Below are 17,968 nucleotides of genomic sequence, written 5' to 3' on the forward strand. Positions count from 1 at the left end.
ACGCTGAGCCCCTGGGATTACAGGTGCGTGTCACCATGCCCCGCTCAACCAGCCTTTCCAAGGTGTGTTTCACAAACCCTAGTTCCGTGGAGTGTTAGTGAACTGTGCTACTGTGAGTGTCCTGTAGGAATGCCACCCGGGACATTCAGGATGTGTGGGGAGGTTTCTGGTTGTCCATCTGGGATGGGGTGAGGGGATGACTGGCAGGTGGTGTTTACTGGCTTCCAATGGTGGAGGCCAGGGCATGGCTGCAGATCCCGCCATGAACAGGCAGCCTCCACAACCAACAGCTTCCCAGCAGTGCAGAGGCTGAGGCAGGCTGCCTACAGGCATCGAGGACGTGACCTCCCATCCACCCCTCATCCCCAGAGCGTTTGCACAGACTACTGAGTGTCCCGTGGTGCACAGGTAAGGACTTGCCACCTGTGTGCTCAGCCCTGATGGAGAGGTAACTTGTGAGACAGGATGTGAGCCCTGTGCAGGGTCAGTGGGTGATGTCCCTGACCCTCATGACACTGGGGAATCAGCTGCTCAGGTGGATGGTGCTCCCCAAGCAGGCTCTTCTCGGGGGTCCTCCTCATGCTGCTGTGACATCATCAGGCCCCGCGGTGGCCTGACCTCCTGACCTGAGCTCCTTGGGGAGGCAGCGGGCGCTCTCCCGTCTCACGGGGGCACAGCGGGTAGTCTCCCGAGCGCGAGGACGGGAGCTTGAGGGTCTGGAGGAGGCATGACAACGAGTTCCAGTTGAGCCCCAAGGATGTCAAAGCAGATATGACTTGTTGCAGACACAGAGCTTATAAATCCATGTTCCTCTTTCAAAACAGCAGCAGCAGCAGCAGCAGCAGCAGCAGCAGCAGCAGCAGCAGATACACTCAGCGTGGAGGTGAGTGCCCCATGCGGGAGGGAGGGGCTCTGCACGTGAACAGGAGAGTGGGGAGATGACGCCCTTCACGAGGGGGTGAGGGTCAGCACCGGGAGGCCTGGGGGCTCAGCCTACACCCTGGGCTGGGAACGCTGCATTCTGCAGAGAGGTCTCAGCAGGTAGAATCGGGGGAAGACAGCAGAGAACAACTACTCACTTGTAATTGTTACAAATTGTTTAGACCAAGGCTTTTGAAAAGATGAATATTCTGGACTTACGAAGATAAAAAGGCATTAATGGGACTTCTGTTTACAAGACTGGATTTGCCAACCGAGCTTTTCTAAATTAAGAAATCTAAATAATAAATCAAGGAAATAAAAAACTCTGCCAAGACTCTAAGACAGTGATCTTTCCGCTACCACAGAGTGGTACTGAAGCCCATAGTTACTAATTTAGTTGACTGTGAAATGTTAATTCAAATCTTTTAAACCTGTCTTCCTTTTTAAGTTTTTAAAACTGTTTTCAATTTCATTGTGAATCCAGAGGCAAAAGTTCAGACCTAAGTGCCCGTGCAGCTGATGATCTTCCCCCTGCCCCAGGGCGAGCTGTCTGCTCCCGTCACCAGGACCAGGATACAGGCAAGAACATCTTGGAGGAGGGGAAGTTTCTTTGGGGCTCACAGTGTCAGAAGTCTCGGTCCACAATTGGCTGAGTCCACTGCCGGGGCCTGAGATGAGGCAGGTCATCCTGGCGGAAGGGTGTGCTGGAGGAGCATGCTCCACTCACGGTGGCCACAAAGCGGAGAGGGAGTGGGGGAGCCAGGCCACCCCCAGTGACCGGCCTCCTCCAGCCACGCCCCACCTGCCTCCAGTTACTGCCCAGCACGGTGACCCTTTCACATTATTAGTCCTTCCAATGGAGCAGGCCACTGGTGAGGCCAAGCTCTCACGCTCGTATCATTGACCCTTGACTGTTCCTGAACGTCCCATGTGGGCTTTGGGGACAACCTCGTATTCAAACCTATCACTGAGGGAGGTTTTCAGATATTTTTAAAGCCTAGGAGTAAAACACATGAACAAATATTGTCATAAATTACTAAGGGACAAAATGCTTAAAGGCAGCCGGCATCTGCCCGCTGGTAGGGAGACCGATGGGGAAGAAAGCCAGCCCCAGCTGCTCACTAAGGCATGCACCGACCCTCAGGCCTGAAACTGTCCCTTTCCCTCCCCTTCCGCCTCAGACAGACACTTTCTCTGTGTTCTACTTGGAGCTTTGGCATCATCAAAGTTGGAGAGCAGAGGGCAGACAGTGACGTGTCTCTACCCAGGACAGTGGTGGGGACGCCCAGTCCCCAAGGAGGGCAGAGGTCAGTCTCCAGGCCACCAGGTCAGCGTGTAGGGGCAGCTGCCAGGAGATACAGGACGTGGTGAGGAAGCCAGAGCCGTCCAGAGGAGCAATGCCCTGCAGACACATCTACCTGTGGACACACAGGAAACACCAGAAAGGGGAGGGACACAGGCCCCACATGTGGCAGGTAGGAGCTACTGGTCCCGAGAGGAGACAGACTGTCAGCGACTTTTTACCCCGGGTCCCCAGGCTGGTATGAGGACCACAGCATGGGTTCAAGAGTGTCTTTTATCTCCCCTCTCCTCCTCCTCCTCCTCTTCCTCCCCTTCTCCTCCTCCTCCTCCTCTTCTCTTCCTCCTCCTCCTCTTCCTCCCCTTCTCCTCCTCCTCCTCCTCTTCTCTTCCTCCTCCTCTTCCTCCCCTCCTCTTCCTCCTTCTCTTCCTCCTCTTCCTCCTCCTCTCTCTTCCTCCTCCTCCTCTTCCTCCTCTTCCTCCTCCCCTTCCTCCTCCTCTTCCTCCTCCTCCTCCTCCTCTTCCTCCCTCCTCTTCCTCCTCTTCCTCCTCCTCTTTCCTCCTCTCCTCTTCCTCCTCCTCTTCCTCCTCCTCCTCCTCCTCTTCTCTTCACCTCCTCCTCTCCTCCCTCTCTCCTTCCTCCCCTCCTCTTCCTCCTCCTCTTCCTCCCCTTCTTCTCCTCCTCCTCCTCTTCCTCCCCTTCTCCTCCTCCTCCTCCTCTTCCTCCCCTTCTCTTCCTCCTCTTCCTCCTCCTCTTCTCTTCCTCCTCCTCCTCTTCCTCCTCTTCCTCCTCCCCTTCCTCCTCCTCTTCCTCCTCCTCCTCCTCCTCCTCCTCTTCCTCCCCTTCTCTTCCTCCTCTTCCTCCTCCTCTTCTCTTCCTCCTCCTCCTCTTCCTCCCCTCCTCTTCCTCCTCCTCCTCCTCCTCTTCTCTTCCTCCTCCTCCTCTTCCTCCCCTTCTCCTCCTCCTCTTCTCTTCCTCCTCCTCCTCTTCCTCCCCTTCTCTTCCTCCTCTTCCTCCTCCTCTTCTCTTCCTCCTCCTCCTCTTGTCTTCCTCCTCCTCCTCTTCCTCCCCTTCTCTTCCTCCTCTTCCTCCTCCTCTTCTCTTCCTCCTCCTCCTCTTCTCTTCCTCCTCCTCCTCTTCCTTCCCTTCTCTTCCTCCTCCTCCTCTTCCTCCTCCTCCTCTTCCTTCCCTTCTCTTCCTCCTCCTCCTCTTCCTCCTCCCCCTCCTCCTCCCCTTCTCCTCTCCTCTTCTCCTTCTCCTCTTTCTCTCTCCCTTTCTCCGGGGCTCAGATGAACCCGGGGTCTCCTGCACACTAACCCTGTGCTCTACAACTGAGCTGCGCCCCCAGCCTCAAATTGCTGGGGGTCACATCCTCACTGTAAGGCTGTCTGCTGGGCAGCTGTCTGTCCTCAAGCCAGGCCCTGACCTGACCCCCTGTTGTTCCTGAACTCTGTCACACACTGGAGGTGTGGCTCGGGTACCTTTTCAAGAGACCTCACATACAGATTGGTGAACATCTCCTCCTCCTCCTCCTTCTTGTGACCGACTCACTGACCCTGAGCTCCCCCAGCCAGCGGCCCCATAGCTCAGCCGCTGAGCTGGTCTGACCCCGGTTCTCCACAGGGCTTATCATTGCCTCCCAGCTCCTGGGCACCCTGTTCAGCACCTTGCTTGGGGCCACTTCAAACAGCAAAACGCCTCCAAAGGCACAAAGATGCCAAATATGTGGCAGGAAACGATGGTGAGCAGGACACTTAGTGTTCACAGTGTGAGCTGGAAAGGGGTCAGCAGCTCCTCGTCCTGCCTCAGGCAGACCACCTGCGCCAGGCAACTGAGATCCCCTCTGGGTGTGTTCTCAGATGACCACACGGTGGCGTGAAGTCCATCCTGGGATTGCCCATACAGTGGCAAGTTTGCCAATGTGGTTCACAAGTCATGAGGATCAACTGTTTTATGTAAAACCAGCACATGGCAAATCTACATTTTCATTTACCTCATGCACAAGTGAACAAGCTGAGAATAGAGACAGCCGGTTGAAAAAGAATTTCAGGAACTGGCCTTACTCTGAAAATGGAAATGCTACCAAAACAGGCTAATGACCTACAGGGCAAGAAAGGTAACCTGGGGGTGTCTCAGTGGCCACCGGGAGGCCAAAGACTGACCTGCTGGTCAGGTGAGTGCAGGGAGCAAACTGGGTAGGACTCCTGAGGGCAGGCTCCTTTCTCTTTGGGTCATGGCTGAATTTCTCTAGAGCTTAGAACAGTGCAAAGCCTTAGCACAGGCTTAATAAGCCCACGCTGATGAGCAACTGGGATCCAGAGTCCTGTGCTTCTTTGGGTATCTAAAGGAGTGGCATTCCTGGGGGTGAATTCTGTTTAACTTTGAGGAGCTGCCAAGCTGTCCCCATAGTGCTGAGGCTCATTCCCACAGTCCTGCACAGGGTTCCCACTCTCCACACCCTCACCAACATGGTTATTTTCTGGCTTTTTTTTTGGGGGGGGGGTATTGCTATTCTAGTGGCTGTGAAGTGGCATCTCCGTGTGGTTTTGATTTGCATTTCCCTATCCCTCCTTGGGGCTATTTGTAATCTTCCTGGAAGGCATTTCTGTTCAGATCCTCTGCCCATTTTAAGTTGGCTTGTTGGTCACCAGAGAGCAAGGCCTGTCTCTGGGGATCCAACAAGTCGGGCCGGGCCCCTGGGCCCTAGGCCAAGCAGCAGAGGTGAGGGGAAGACCAGGAAAAGGGGGGGACATTTCCTAAGCCCTGTCTTCCAGGAGCTGCAGTGAGTCTGGGGTTCTGCAGAAAGGGGAAGGAGGGCCAGGGTGTGCGTAGCTGGAGGCTTTGCCAAGGCAGGTGGCCTTGACCAGGTGTGGTCTGTCCATCGTCATCGCATGGTCTTCCAGGTGGGGCCTTGTCCCAGATGAGAGCGTTGCTGTTTCCTGGGGCAGGGACGGCTATGGATCAGACCTTGCTGCTGGAAGCCAAGGTGACGGGAAGCCAAGGTGACAGAGGCAAGAGGGCATGGGGAGCCGGGTCTCCATCCCGTGTCTGGCCACCCTGGACATTTGCAGGCAGAAGTGAGGCATCTCTGTCCTTGCTGCAGTCCCTCTTTTTGCTGTGGAGGTACAAGAGTTCTTTGTATTTCTGGAGACTCTTCTTTATACAATATGTGGTTTGAAACAGTCCTGCTCTCTGCAGCTGTGTGTCTTCTCACCTTGTCTCCAGAAGTGAAGTCCTTTGACGCACAGTGTTTAGTTGTGATGAAGTCCAGCTTACCACGTTTTTCTTTTGTTGCTTATGATCTTGGCGTCATATCTGAGAATCCATGGCTGATCCAAGGTTGCCGTGATTTGTCCTTTGTTTTTTTCTGATGGTTTCATCTCATGTTTAGGTGGTTAATCCATTGTTAGTTCTTCTTCTTTTAGGCTAAAGAAGTTAAATAACTTGTTTGGTTGTTGTTTTTTATTGATGCAGGTAGAGTTGAACTCACTCTTTTGCATGTGGCCCCTGGAGTGTGGGTTTTATGTAGCTCCCCAGGGGACTCTAACAAGCAGCCAGACAGAAGCATCACTGACCCACTGCACCCCCAGGAGGACCTGCGGCCTGTGGCTCTTCCTGGGGTGCAGGAATCTAAGAGGAGCTTCCTTCCTGTTGCTGCCCCTGCTTCTTGTAGTCTTTCTGCTCCGTGGAAGAATTTCTCTGGTCTGGGGCAGGATAAGGGGACACTCTGGGCTCAGCTTCTGGTCAACCCAGGCTGTCCACACCCCATTCCTGTGGAGTGTGGGCTTCAGGAATCAGGCTAGGAAGCCCTGGGCCCTCTCTGCCTTCAGTCTGGACACAGTTTCTTCCTGCAGTGACCATAGGCTTGACTCCTGCCAGCTCTGAGGTTGCGGTTTGCGGCCCTCCTGCCCTGCTGGACCCCTAGGCCAAGGCTGTTTGCCCAGGTCACCATTTGTGCCAGTCTCCATGTTCTCTAATGTTTCACCTTTTCGATGAGCTTCCTCCAATTACCTGCAGAGAAGCTTCTCCTGCTTCCTGAGCGCCAAGCCTCATCTGAATTAGCAAAGCATTAGTTCATATGAAGATCATACGGCGTAGGTATTGTGTTTTTAAATTTTTTTACTTGTAGATGGACACAATACCTTTCTTATTTTATTATTTCTGTGTGGTAATGAGGATTGAGCCCAGGACCTCACATGTGCCAGGCAAGTGCTCTACCACTGAGCCATACCCCAGGCCCGACATTGTATTTTATAGCTTCCAAATACATTGTCGTTCTCCCTGGTCTTGTTTCAGAAGAACTTTGAGGTTGGTACAGAAGTGCTATTTCCATTTTGCCAAAAGAAATGGGATCTGGACAGCTGGTTAGACCTGGGCTCTATTTGGAAATAATTCTGTGTGTCCCCTAAACCTTCCTGTGTTGGGAGCTTGGTCCTCCTGTGGCGATGAGGGCGGGATGGACTGTTAGGATGTGGGCCGAGGGGGAGGGAGTGTCCCCAGAAGGCAAAGGTGTGCTGGGGTCTCCAGGGCAAGGTATTGTAGAAGCCAGCCCGCCTGCTCGGGCTTCCTGTCTCCAGATGTAATGTCTTCCTCCACCCACACTCCTGCCACTTCGATGCGTCACCAAAACCCAGCCAGTACCGGCACCCTGTCCTGGAACCTCCAGAACTGTGAGCTAAATCAACCTCCACAAAGCTAGTCTGCCTCAGTACTTCATTATGGCCACACAGAATGCCCTGATCCAGCCTCTTCCTGCCTGTACTAGTGGCACATGGAGGAGGACTGGTACCAGAGCTGTGGATCCAAAGAATTCCGTAGTCTGGGTGCCACTAGCTTTGGAGGAGGACAAGCAGCTTTCCCTAGGAATCAGGGAGAGTGGGACATCCCCGTGCAAAGGCGGTTTTGCCCTGCGGAAGTAGCACAGGAAAGCCACCAGGGGGCAGCACGCGGCACCTCTGCTTACCTGGGAAATGTCCCTTAGTGGCGCAGTCACTTCCTTTCTGCAAATGACACTCCAGTCTAAGAGCTGGTTGTTTTTCAGCCACGAGAGCACACCACCAAGTGGCCTGTGTCTGCGGATTCCTCCTGAGCGACCCTCAGACGCCTGGAGGGGTGCACTGCCCCACCGCTCCGCCTCGGCATCTACCCTGGCTCCACGAGTGGGGGGCTCCAGACCCCTGTCCTGAGCTCTTCCTCCAGTGCGCGTTCTGGGGGCCACTGCGGCTGCACTTGTGTTTGTTCTGTCTGCTTCTCTGGGGGCTCACTTGCCCCCTGAAACCACGTATTCTTGCTTTCTCCTGAAGAACAAAGGGCTTCTCACACTGAACGTAAATTGGCAATTTCAGTTACTCTCTGGCCGCCCAGGACTCAGTGACATTTCTGAGAGCTGCTGCTCAATCCTGAGGGAGCAATTAAAATCCTGGAGGGGCATCCTCCTGGGGCTGAGGAGCCGAAAACAGACCCACCCTGTTGTAGGAGAAGCTGCCGTCCTCCAGCCGCCGGGTGACGGTGACGGAGGAGGCACGTGCCTGGGATCCATTGGGGGCCCAGAATAGGCTCCATTCAGCAGCTTTTCCTGAGAATTCTCCAGGCCTCAGAGGTGTGGTGTCTCTGTAGGGCATCCTGTATGCGGTGGCCTGTGTCCACCAGGGAGGGACCAGAACTGGCTTTAGAACTGGCCCCTCCCTGGAGCTCTGGTTGAATAATCATGGGTAGAGGACAAGTCAGGAGGGTGCAGCTCCGCCACACCGCCACGTTGGCTCTGGAAGGCCGTGCCCTGACTTACAGGCACCAGGCCCTCTTCCGAGGGCTCCATGGTGAGGAACCAACGGAGCAGCATGCTCGGTAAGCTAAGGCTGCCTGCTGGGGAGCGTCAGGGTCCCCATGGCCTTGGGTTGCATGTACACTTCTTCTGCTGCCCGAGAAGGAGGCTGCTGTGGGACAGGTCCGTGCTGTTCTAGAAGCTGATGGGCTTACATCCGCGGCTCTGATGGCGGAAAGGGCCATAAGAAACCCGCCTGTCAGTGGAAACTTGCAAGGGCCCATTTCTTGATATTTTGCCCCGACACCCATTGTGCTCCAAATCAGAGGTGGGTGATATTTTCTTTGCTTCACTTTTAGAAATGTATTTTTTTGATTGACCAGTTACAAGTGGCCAGTTCAACTCCACCAGATTAAGCAACAAGAACTTATTAGCTCATGAGGTGAGAAGGACAGGTATGGATACCCTCACGTAGGACTGATTTGGTTTTGTTTGTTTGTTTTAACAACCTTTTTATTTTACAAGAGACTTTGCTTTAAAGGACAGTTGCCACAAGCCCCGCTGTCTCCAATATCAGCATCTGACACAGGGTAGTCTGCCTCCGTGGATGAATCGATGCAGGTGCATTGTGTTCACTAACGTCCACACCTTATTCTTGTTTCCTTGCCTTTCCTAACTCCTTTCCCTGTCCCAGGCTACTATCCAGGACATCACGTGACGTTTCGGTGTCCTGTTTCCTTAGGATCCTCTTGGCTGTGCCCATCTGCTCCTAGAAACTTCTCTCGTTTTCTTGGTTTTAGTAACATTAAGACTCACGAAGAATCCTGGTCACGTGTTTTGTAGAGTATCTCTCCCTTGAGACTGTTGGTTAATTTTCTTGAAAGTGTGAACTGAAATGCCTTCAAGAGGGCTGTGTTCCAGTGGAGCCCCATCACCCCTGGGCAGCCTGGGTGGCTCTGCACACCCTCACTGGACCTGCCTGTCCCCATGCAGTGGCATTCACGCCCACTGTCTAACGTGTGCTGGGATGAGGGAGGAAGGAGGTGAGGTGGCCTCTTGCCTTCCCCCAGCTCTCTGAGACCCGAGGCGGCTCCCTGAAGGATTCTGGTTGATGGACTGGTCTAAGCTCTTTCATAAAGGGGTGGTCCCTCCTGTCCTGTGAGCCCATGCTTCTTGCTCGGCCCTCTCCTTGTGGGCAGGGTCGGTGCCAGTGCAGCTCCTGGGAAAGCAAGGGCGCAGCCCGCACGGCAAGGCCCAGAGCGAGTTGGACCCCGTCAGGTATTTATCAGACACCTCCTTCCTTGGGGGCCGGGTGGGTCCTGCACGTTCCTGCACCTTCCCTTCTCCAGGTCCAGCGACAGAACTGTGTGGGGTGATGGCAGCAGACTGTGGAACCAGGTGGAAGTCCAGAAACAGACTGAGGTCCCTGGGCTGGGGACCGTGATGACCTGGGCATTCAGATGAGCAGGGACAGTGGCCTGCCCATGTAGGAAAATGCTCAACGATGGCCTCCTGCTCTAGATAGAGGTGACCGCAGGGAGTCTGTAACCATGAGATTAGGACAGATTCCAGGGAGAGACCCACACAAACAAAGAGCTTAGATATTGGAAGGCACTGCTGGGGTTGGTGGGCGCCCTTGGAGTCATGTGTTGGAGACTTAGTCCCTGTGCGGGAGCCCCGGGGAGTGCTCCCTGCAGGAGCACTCACGGGGATCATGCTGCGATGGCTGGAGCTGGCCCCATTGCTCTCTCCCCCGCCCACACACCATGTCTTACCACGCAGCATTGGGGCCTTGACCATGGACCTCTCAGCCTCCAGACCACGAGTTTCCCTTCATTATAATCCGCCCAGTCCTGGGTACTCTACAGAATAGACTGAGGCAGGCTCCGTAAACAAACTTACTAGTCGTTCCCACTTACGATTTTAAGAGGCTTTTATACACTCAGAAAATGAACCCTTCGTCATACCCACCACGAATTTCCTATGGCGTTGGCCTATTTCTCCATTTGAAAGGTATCAATTCCATTTTGTGGTTTTATTTATTTTGTCACCATTGGTTGGTCACAAATGATTCCTCTGAACCCTCTGACCATTTGTCTGTGTGTCCCCCGGCACGGTAGGGACCTTGGTGGTCCCTGTTGAGTGGTGGGACAGATACCCTACAACATGGAGTACTCTTCAGCTCTGATGAACGAACAGGGCAGTTCTATAGCTAGAGAGCCAAGTGCACGGAAGATACATTACCCAGTCTCTAAAGTGAGTGCACATGCACATAATGCAGAGTATCCTGTGTCTCGGCTGCGTGAGCCTGGAGAGGAGGTGGCCTGATACCCGCCACTGGAACTCAGGAGTAGGCAGGCGGGGGAGGTGTCAGGAGGAAGGACAGGTACCTGCTGGTACTTACGTACAATGATATTTATGTGCAATCGAGGAAAGTTGAGTGTGAGACTGGGACTGTGAGGTGTAGCGGAGGGTCACCAGAATGTCAGGAGGGCGCTGTGGCCCGGGAATGGGGTCGGGTGCTCCTCTTTTCTCCAGGCTCTCTATGAGCGTGGTGGAGTCTACCACTGGTCTAACGGCAGGTCACCTGGGCTCACAAAGGTTAGGGAAAAGAGAGATTTTTGAACCCTAACAATGAGGATCGGCACTTTCTAGAGGGCAAACTGCCAGTGTGTGTGTGCAAAGATCTGTTTACGGCAGTTTTACTCAGACAGTAAAAATAGATCTGAAGCAATTTATTCAGCCAATAGAGGATTGCTTAAGTTATGACATTAGAACTACTATTAAGTTTTTAAAACATTGTTTTAGTTATGTCTCTAACACATTTCTAAGATAATGACTTTTGATTTAAGCAACAATAACAAAAACTCAAAGTTAAGCTGGGCACAGTGGCACACGCCTGTGATCCCAGCAGCTCAGGAGGCTGAGGCAGGAGGATCACGAGTTCAAAGCCAGCCTCAGCAAAAGCAAGGCACTAAGCAACTCAGTGAGACCCTATCTCTAAATAAAATACAAAATAGGGCTGGGGATGTGGCTCAGCAGTTGAGTGCCACTGAGTTCAGTCCCCAGTACCAAAAAACCAAACACCAAAAACCAAAAAAAAAAAACAAAACCCCAAAGTTAGAACTACATGGAAGCCAGTTTGGAGACAGATGGAAGTGGAACTTCTCTGGCTGAAGTGGGGGTGGTGTGGGGTAGGGGTGGTCAGAGCCCTGCATTTTACCCCACCCACACTCGGCCAAGCAGCCCTCCTGAGAAGACGAGTCCTGGTCGGCAGGACGGGATTTTCACCGTGCATCGTGTGAAAGTGCTGATAACGAGGCATAATCACACCATGTTCCGTTCATAGCAAATATGCGCACATGAGTGTTTTCATCTTAGCAAGGAGGAACATATATACCAAGAGCCAACATCATCAATCCCTCAAACACTCAGAATGTTCTGGAAGCCTGCATGTCCTACAGTGAGCACTGGTGGATCTTAGAGGGTGTTTTAAGGTCCCTGAAGTTCTTCCCTTGTTCAAGTTCCCCTTGCCGACTAAATAGAGCCTGTCCTTGGGAGCCTGCGTGGCTCACTGCGTTGGTGTCTTTGAGCGTCTCTGAGAGCGATGTGAGGCACCTGTCCCATCAGCACATAGACCCCTGGACAGCAGGAGCCACAGAACGTCTGCAGGAGAAAACACGGGCCAGCTGCGTCACCAGCCACTGGGTGAATCGCACTGACCTTCCCTCAAGAGAATGTCTCTTGGGCCTCTGCTGATTCGAGTCTGAACAGGCACAGGGAGCATCATCAAGTCAGTGCAAAGCCAGAAATAAATTCTCTGCGCTTCTGGATCCTGGGTGTGGAACACAGGACATCTTGAGAGCAGGCAGATCTGTGCATGGGGTTGGAGAGGTCAGAGGAACATCCTCTGATTGGCAGGTGATCCAAGATCATGCTAGGGACGGGAAGGTGAGACAGGGCAGGACGCGGTGATGACGGTACTGTAAGAGGGCCACCACCGCAGGCAACTGGGGCGGCAGGGGGTGATTCCAGGCCAGGGGTACTCAGTCCCCCAAAGTGGAACATGACCCCCTGGAGCCCACCTCCCTGGGCAGACTATAGCAAAGCTCCCGGGTGGATCCGCCCTGCAGACAGAGCACAGTCCTCTGAGCCGTCAGTCCCTGGCCGGCTGGTTCTCTTTTGAGCGGCTGCTTTTTACCTGCCCTGGGGGCAGCAGGCTGGGTTCTGAGGAGGCCCCAGGCTTCCTTCTGTCCAGACACTGCCTCTGGATGTGCGAGCAGTGGGCGCAGAAGTGGGGAGGGGTCTGGGCACTGCCGAGAGGGTCTGCAGCTGCCAGGCAGGTGCAAGTGGGCAGAGGGACCATCGTGTGAAGGATGGTGCTCTTCTGATCTCAAAATGAAAACGCCGGTGTTGGAAGGTAGCAAGAAAAACCAGGACCGGCTTCCATTCTGGGTGAGCGAACTGAGGTGAAGAACGGCCGGCGCAGGTCAAGGGGGGACTCAGAACAAAGACCCAAGAGGCCTTGCCGGTCTTGATGGTCAGGGCACAGTCATGGGAATGCCTGGCTAGGCAGGTGGGGGACAGAGTCCTGAAGGTCAGGAGAAGAGATGAAAAGCAGGAGCCCGTGGGCGCTGACAGCATAAGGGACGGCGACAGGCTGGAGGCAGGTGGGCTGCCCATCCTGCGGTCACCCTCCTCCTGCGGGAGGGTCAGGAGCCGGGAAGCAGTGTGAGGCCCAGGGAGGAGGATCCCTAGACCGAGGCCCAGGGTGTGTGGGGAACAGTGCCACCTCCTGGGGACGGGGGCACCAGAGGGCAGAGCACTGGGTTGGTGACGTGAAATGTCTGACAGGGGCAGTCGCCTTCCTGGGACCTGCAATCCGAGCACGTCTGAGCTGGCGGTTGAAAGGAGAGCGGGAAGCTCAGCCCTCCTCATGCTACACTCACTTCCATGGCTGCAGGGCCCTCCCTCCTCTGCCCACCCGCTTCCTCTTCTCTCCTCAGTGTGTGTCCCCAGGGCCCACCCCAGTACCCACTCTCCACCCCGGAGAGCATGCTGTGGGACCTACAACGCACATCTGCACAGAACTCTGGGCCAGCACACAAGAAGGTACCTCGATGTGACCCGACAGGTAAGGGGGTCACTCCGTTTGAAGTTTGACTCTCTGTTGGAGAATGGATAAACAGACGTGGGACAGTCACACAGACAGCATTCCAGAGCTACGGAGAAGAACGCACGAGCTCCAGGTCTGGCAGAAGGACGAAGCCTTGAACACACCGTTGAGAGAGCCAGACCACAGGAGGTGTGCTCATTGCACCACGTACATCAGTCGTTAAATCGAAAGGCGACTCCCTGTGTGAACAGAACACACGTATCTATGTGATCACAGGAGCCAACCTGGTGCGGTGTCAGCGCCTATTGAATGTGGATGGCCAATGGCCCTGGGTGGTAGAGGGACTCATTTTGCTACTTCCATCACTACCACGACTGCCACCAGTTACTTACTACTCAGCTCCTGGTCTCAGGTCCAGTCGAGGAGAGGCTGCTCTGATGCTGGCTCGTATTCCTTGCCCACTGCAAGACCCACATGTTTGGATGGTCCTCTGCAGAGGGTCTGCACCTTTCTTTTTTTTTTTTAACTTTTTTTTTGAGAGAGAGAGAGAATTTTAATATTTATTTTTTAGTTTTTTCGGTGGACACAACATCTTTGTTGGTATGTGGTGCTGAGGATCGAACCCGGGCCTCACGCATGCCAGGCGAGTGCGCTACCGCTTGAGCCACATCCCCAGCCCGGGTCTGCACCTTTCGAGGGCTGTATAATTCCTTGGCGAGCTCTGAGGCTCCCGTAGGGCAGTACCCAGGCAGTACCCCCCCTGGTGAGTGCCTGGGCAGCCTTGCCACCTGTGGACCCATGAGCTCCCACCTGTTCTGGAGTTGCTGGTCGAGCAGCGGTGGGCACGTCAGAGAGAGGCAGGGGCAGGCAGCTGCCGTCAGGAAGGGGTACATGGTGCCGGGGACATGGGCCACACAGGGTGCTGGTGGAGTGGGGGCTGCACCCGTGCACCCTGCCGTCCATGTGGGGAGAGCTATGGAAAGGCTGTCCTCTGCCAGGCTGCAGGGGGACCTGGCAGATCTCCCCCGGGAGGTTATAGCACTCATGAAAGAAAAGGAATTTCAACAACAGCTGGTCTAGAAATCAGCATGACGTGGGACATGACGGGGTAATGGAGTGTCAGGGGACCTCTCCTTCTTGGTAAAGTGAAGAAAACTACGTAAATGAATACAGACTGGAGGCTTGACCTTCACTGCCAGTCGCCTGTGTCCCTAATCCACCCCACCCCCACACCAGCAGCACACAACTGACACTGGTGTGTGTCATCAGCGTGCACCTGAATTTGCTTTTTACTTAAACTATGTGGGCTGGGCTCATACCCGCATATAGGGGTGTGTGTGTGTGTGTACGCGTGCGTGACTCTGTGTTATAGGGTTGCTCATTCCACTGGAGGATGTCACGTCATTCCTGATCCTTTGCAGTCACAGCCAGTCAAACAGTAAATGGGGCGATTCCAGGAAGCGGCATTCCGAGGTCGGGGGGAACGACCCACGCACGTGCTCCACAGGGCTGCTCTGGTGCCGCTGCCGTGACCCAGGGGTGGCCAGTCCTCTCCCAGCGGAGGTCGTGGACTTGGTGGGCCACTGAGCTTTCCAATCTCCCCACTCGAGGGGTAACAGGACATCTCAGAGTATTCTGTCTGCGCGTCTCCTTGTGAGGGAAGTTGGCATCTTGTCCCGACTGAGGTGACTCAGGCTGCGTTTCCTGTGCAGTTTCCGTATCCGTCTCGTTTTTCTATGGAGCTGCGGGAGGGTCTTCACCTGAGCACTCGTGGGCTCTCTAGGAACTGGGAAAACTCGCCCTTCCCCCGGGGTGTTACTAACAAGTCCTCTTCCAGCTCTATTTACCTTCTGACTGACATAAAAAAATAGATTTCTGCCTGACAAAGGGACCACCATCAACTTGATTAATCTTTCATTCTGTGCTTCTGGGTGTGGTTGTGTTTATACCACAGCTCTGGCTGAAGGAGATTTCCCACTGATTCGTGACCACGTACTGGTGATATTTTTGCATTTAGGTTTTAAAGCTGTTTGGAATTCCTCCTGGAATCAGGTGTGTGGTGCGAATCCACCTTTACTGTTCCCATGAACGCCAACCTATGGCCTACGGCGGCTGCTTTAAACTACCCCCCAAGGCCCAGAGGGGTCGAGGGCCGGGAAACCTCTCTGTGTGGGTCTTTAACAGTGGACGTGTGTCATCATGTTTTTGTCAAAATCCATAAAATGTACGACACCAAGAGTGAGTCTGGTGTGAACCAGGGCTTGGGTCCCTCTGTGGGTGTGCACAGGGCCTGCGGTGGGTGGCGGGGGCGGGGGGTGGGGGGTGGGTGGGCAGGGTTACATGAGAAAGCTCCCCTCAGTTTTGCTTTGAATCTAAATCTGCTCTAAAAAATTAAGTGTTTAAAACAAAGAATGAAAAATATGACATCAATCACTTTATCTTAATCACATAATTAAAAATTTGTTATTTTGAATGTTTTCGCTGAGTCAAATCTATCATTAAAATTCAAAACTGCCCATGACATTCCTCCCTCCCCAGGCGCAAAGGTGGAGGCTCACTCCTCTGCTCCCAGCCGTGGGTCAGACTTAGTGACGTGCGTCTATTAACAGAACGGGATGGAAGCCATCCTGACCCGTGTGGCATGTGGCCTCTGGGAGCCGGCTGACGCATTATACAGTGATTTGGGTTCAGATAGTCACCCAACGTGACGTAAAGTACCATGGATGACTTTTAAAAAGATAAGCCCCGAGCTGTGTTTTGGGGTTTTCTCAGCCTTACTTCTCAACATACCCATAAAAAAGGTTTAAAGCATAAGGATTGGGGACCTCTGATTATTGCAGTAGTTTGCCAGTGTCCTCTAGGGACAGTGCAACCCAGAGGTGGAGGGCCCTTGGTGCTGGACGGCCCCAGCCTGGGCGAGTCTCTAGCAGCCCCTGGGGCTCAGGTCCTCTCTGGGCAAAGTGGCGGAGGGGACTCGTGGCCTCAGCGGCTTCGCCTGGTGCCTGCCCCGTGCCCAGTGTGATCTGTGAGAATGGTAAGTGCTCCTTAAATACTCCTGAAATACTTAGGCGACAGCTGCCCGCTGTGATGGAGCATGGAGCGACTTTCGCAGCACGTAAAGAAGATGACAGACCCTTCTGATTTTGGTGAAGGAATACAGGACAAGTCTGCATCGGGGTGGGACGCTGGGGAGGTGATTTGCGTTTTGTTCCTATTCTGTTCTGCGTCCTGGGCAGGACGCCTCCTTCCCTGAAGGAGAGGGAGGCCTGGCCATGAGCTGGCACAACTCTAGTCCTGCCTCCTGTCCCTCTGTGGCCCAGCTGTCCCCAGCAGCCCCAGGAAGCGAGGTGGACACGTTTAAAAGAACAGCGAGTTGGGCTTTCCTTCCTGACTCACTCTGCTTCCTGATACATATCACCTGTGGCAGATCCGGGGTGAGCCAGGCTGTCCTGATCGCTCGTGGGGAGCAGGGGCTAGTCCCACTGTCTCAAATGCTGTGAGAGTCCCCCTGAGACTCGGGTCCCCAGTCCAGGCATCCTTCAGCCCCTCCCTCCCTGAGCCCCAGCATCCCTCGGTCCAAGGATCCCAAGTCCTAGCACACTTGGACCCAATATTCCCGAGTCCAACTTCTCTGGGCCCCAGCCTGGTGGTAGCGCCTCCTCCTGGGATTCGGGTTCAGAGCTGGGGCAGGTGCACCTGGAAACTCGCCTGTGGACAGAGCAGAGAAGGCAGAAGGGAGCAGCTGTATCTCAGCTCTCTGTGCTGGAGGCCTCGACGGGGATGGAGGAGTCCCCAACAGGGAGAAGGGTGCAGCTGCTGGGCAGGCCCCGGGTGGAAAGTCCACCAGCACAGCGTCTTGCAACTGAGAATGTCCTACTCTCAGCTGGTGAGAAGGGCCAGGTCGTGTTCAGTGTGTGGGCGGGCAGCACTTCCACTCGGTGAAACAGAAGTTCATGGATAACCCTGAGCGCCTGCCTGTGACTGCAAAGTCCCTTCCAGCAGGGCCATGGGACACCGCAAGCCCGCAAGTCCACGGCACACAGGATGTGTGCAGGGCTGTGTGCCACCTGCAGGCCCTGACCCCTCTCCTGCTGTGGTGGCCAGGGTGCAAGAGCCAAGGGCAAGCTGTCTACTTAGCAACACTGTCTCCGCCCTGGAGCTCGGCTGCCTCCTGGCTGCAGCGGAGCCCAGAGGGTTAGCCAGAGGGTTAGCCAGAGGGTTAAAGAGCCCGTGGTGGGTTTGTTTCACCTCCTTGCTCTGATTCCAGAAAGGGGGAGGGGATCAGACCAAAGTGCACCCAGAGACACACTTGGTCCCATCCAATGATTGTCTGGCTAAATGGTCCCCAGATCTCCCCCAGAAGCCTCAATGAAGGACATGGAGTTTCTGAATGTCAGTAGCTAATATCCAAATGAGTGAGACTCCTGCTCACCCCCACCCGTGGAGGAAAAGGACGGCTGTCTTAAGCTGAAAACTAAAGGCCCACTGCCTAGTCCACTGGGGTCGGCCTCGTACTCGGGGGCCTCCTTGCCTACAGCCCGCCCAGAGGTGCCGTGTGCTGCACCTCCCACCCCTCCTGACTCCCCACAGACACTGGCTACAGTAACCGCTGTGCCCAGCCCTGACGTCCAGGGAGCACAAGAGAAGCTTCCCTGGCCAGCAGCCTGGGCTTCTGGCTGCCTGAGGTGCACAGGGGCAGGGGATGGCAGTGAGGGTGCCCAGGCAGCATCGGGGCTGGGAGTAAGAGGCCTGACTTCCAGCTGTCTTGGCTCAGTAGTCACTGGCTCTAGAGCCTGGTCGACAATGAGCCACGGAAGACGGACCAGGGGGAAAAGGAGCCAGTGGCTTTGGGCCATCATGCAAAGTGAAG

The sequence above is a fragment of the Ictidomys tridecemlineatus genome, chromosome 2, assembly GCF_052094955.1.
Source record: "Ictidomys tridecemlineatus isolate mIctTri1 chromosome 2, mIctTri1.hap1, whole genome shotgun sequence".
In the NCBI taxonomy this organism is placed as follows: domain Eukaryota; kingdom Metazoa; phylum Chordata; class Mammalia; order Rodentia; family Sciuridae; genus Ictidomys; species Ictidomys tridecemlineatus.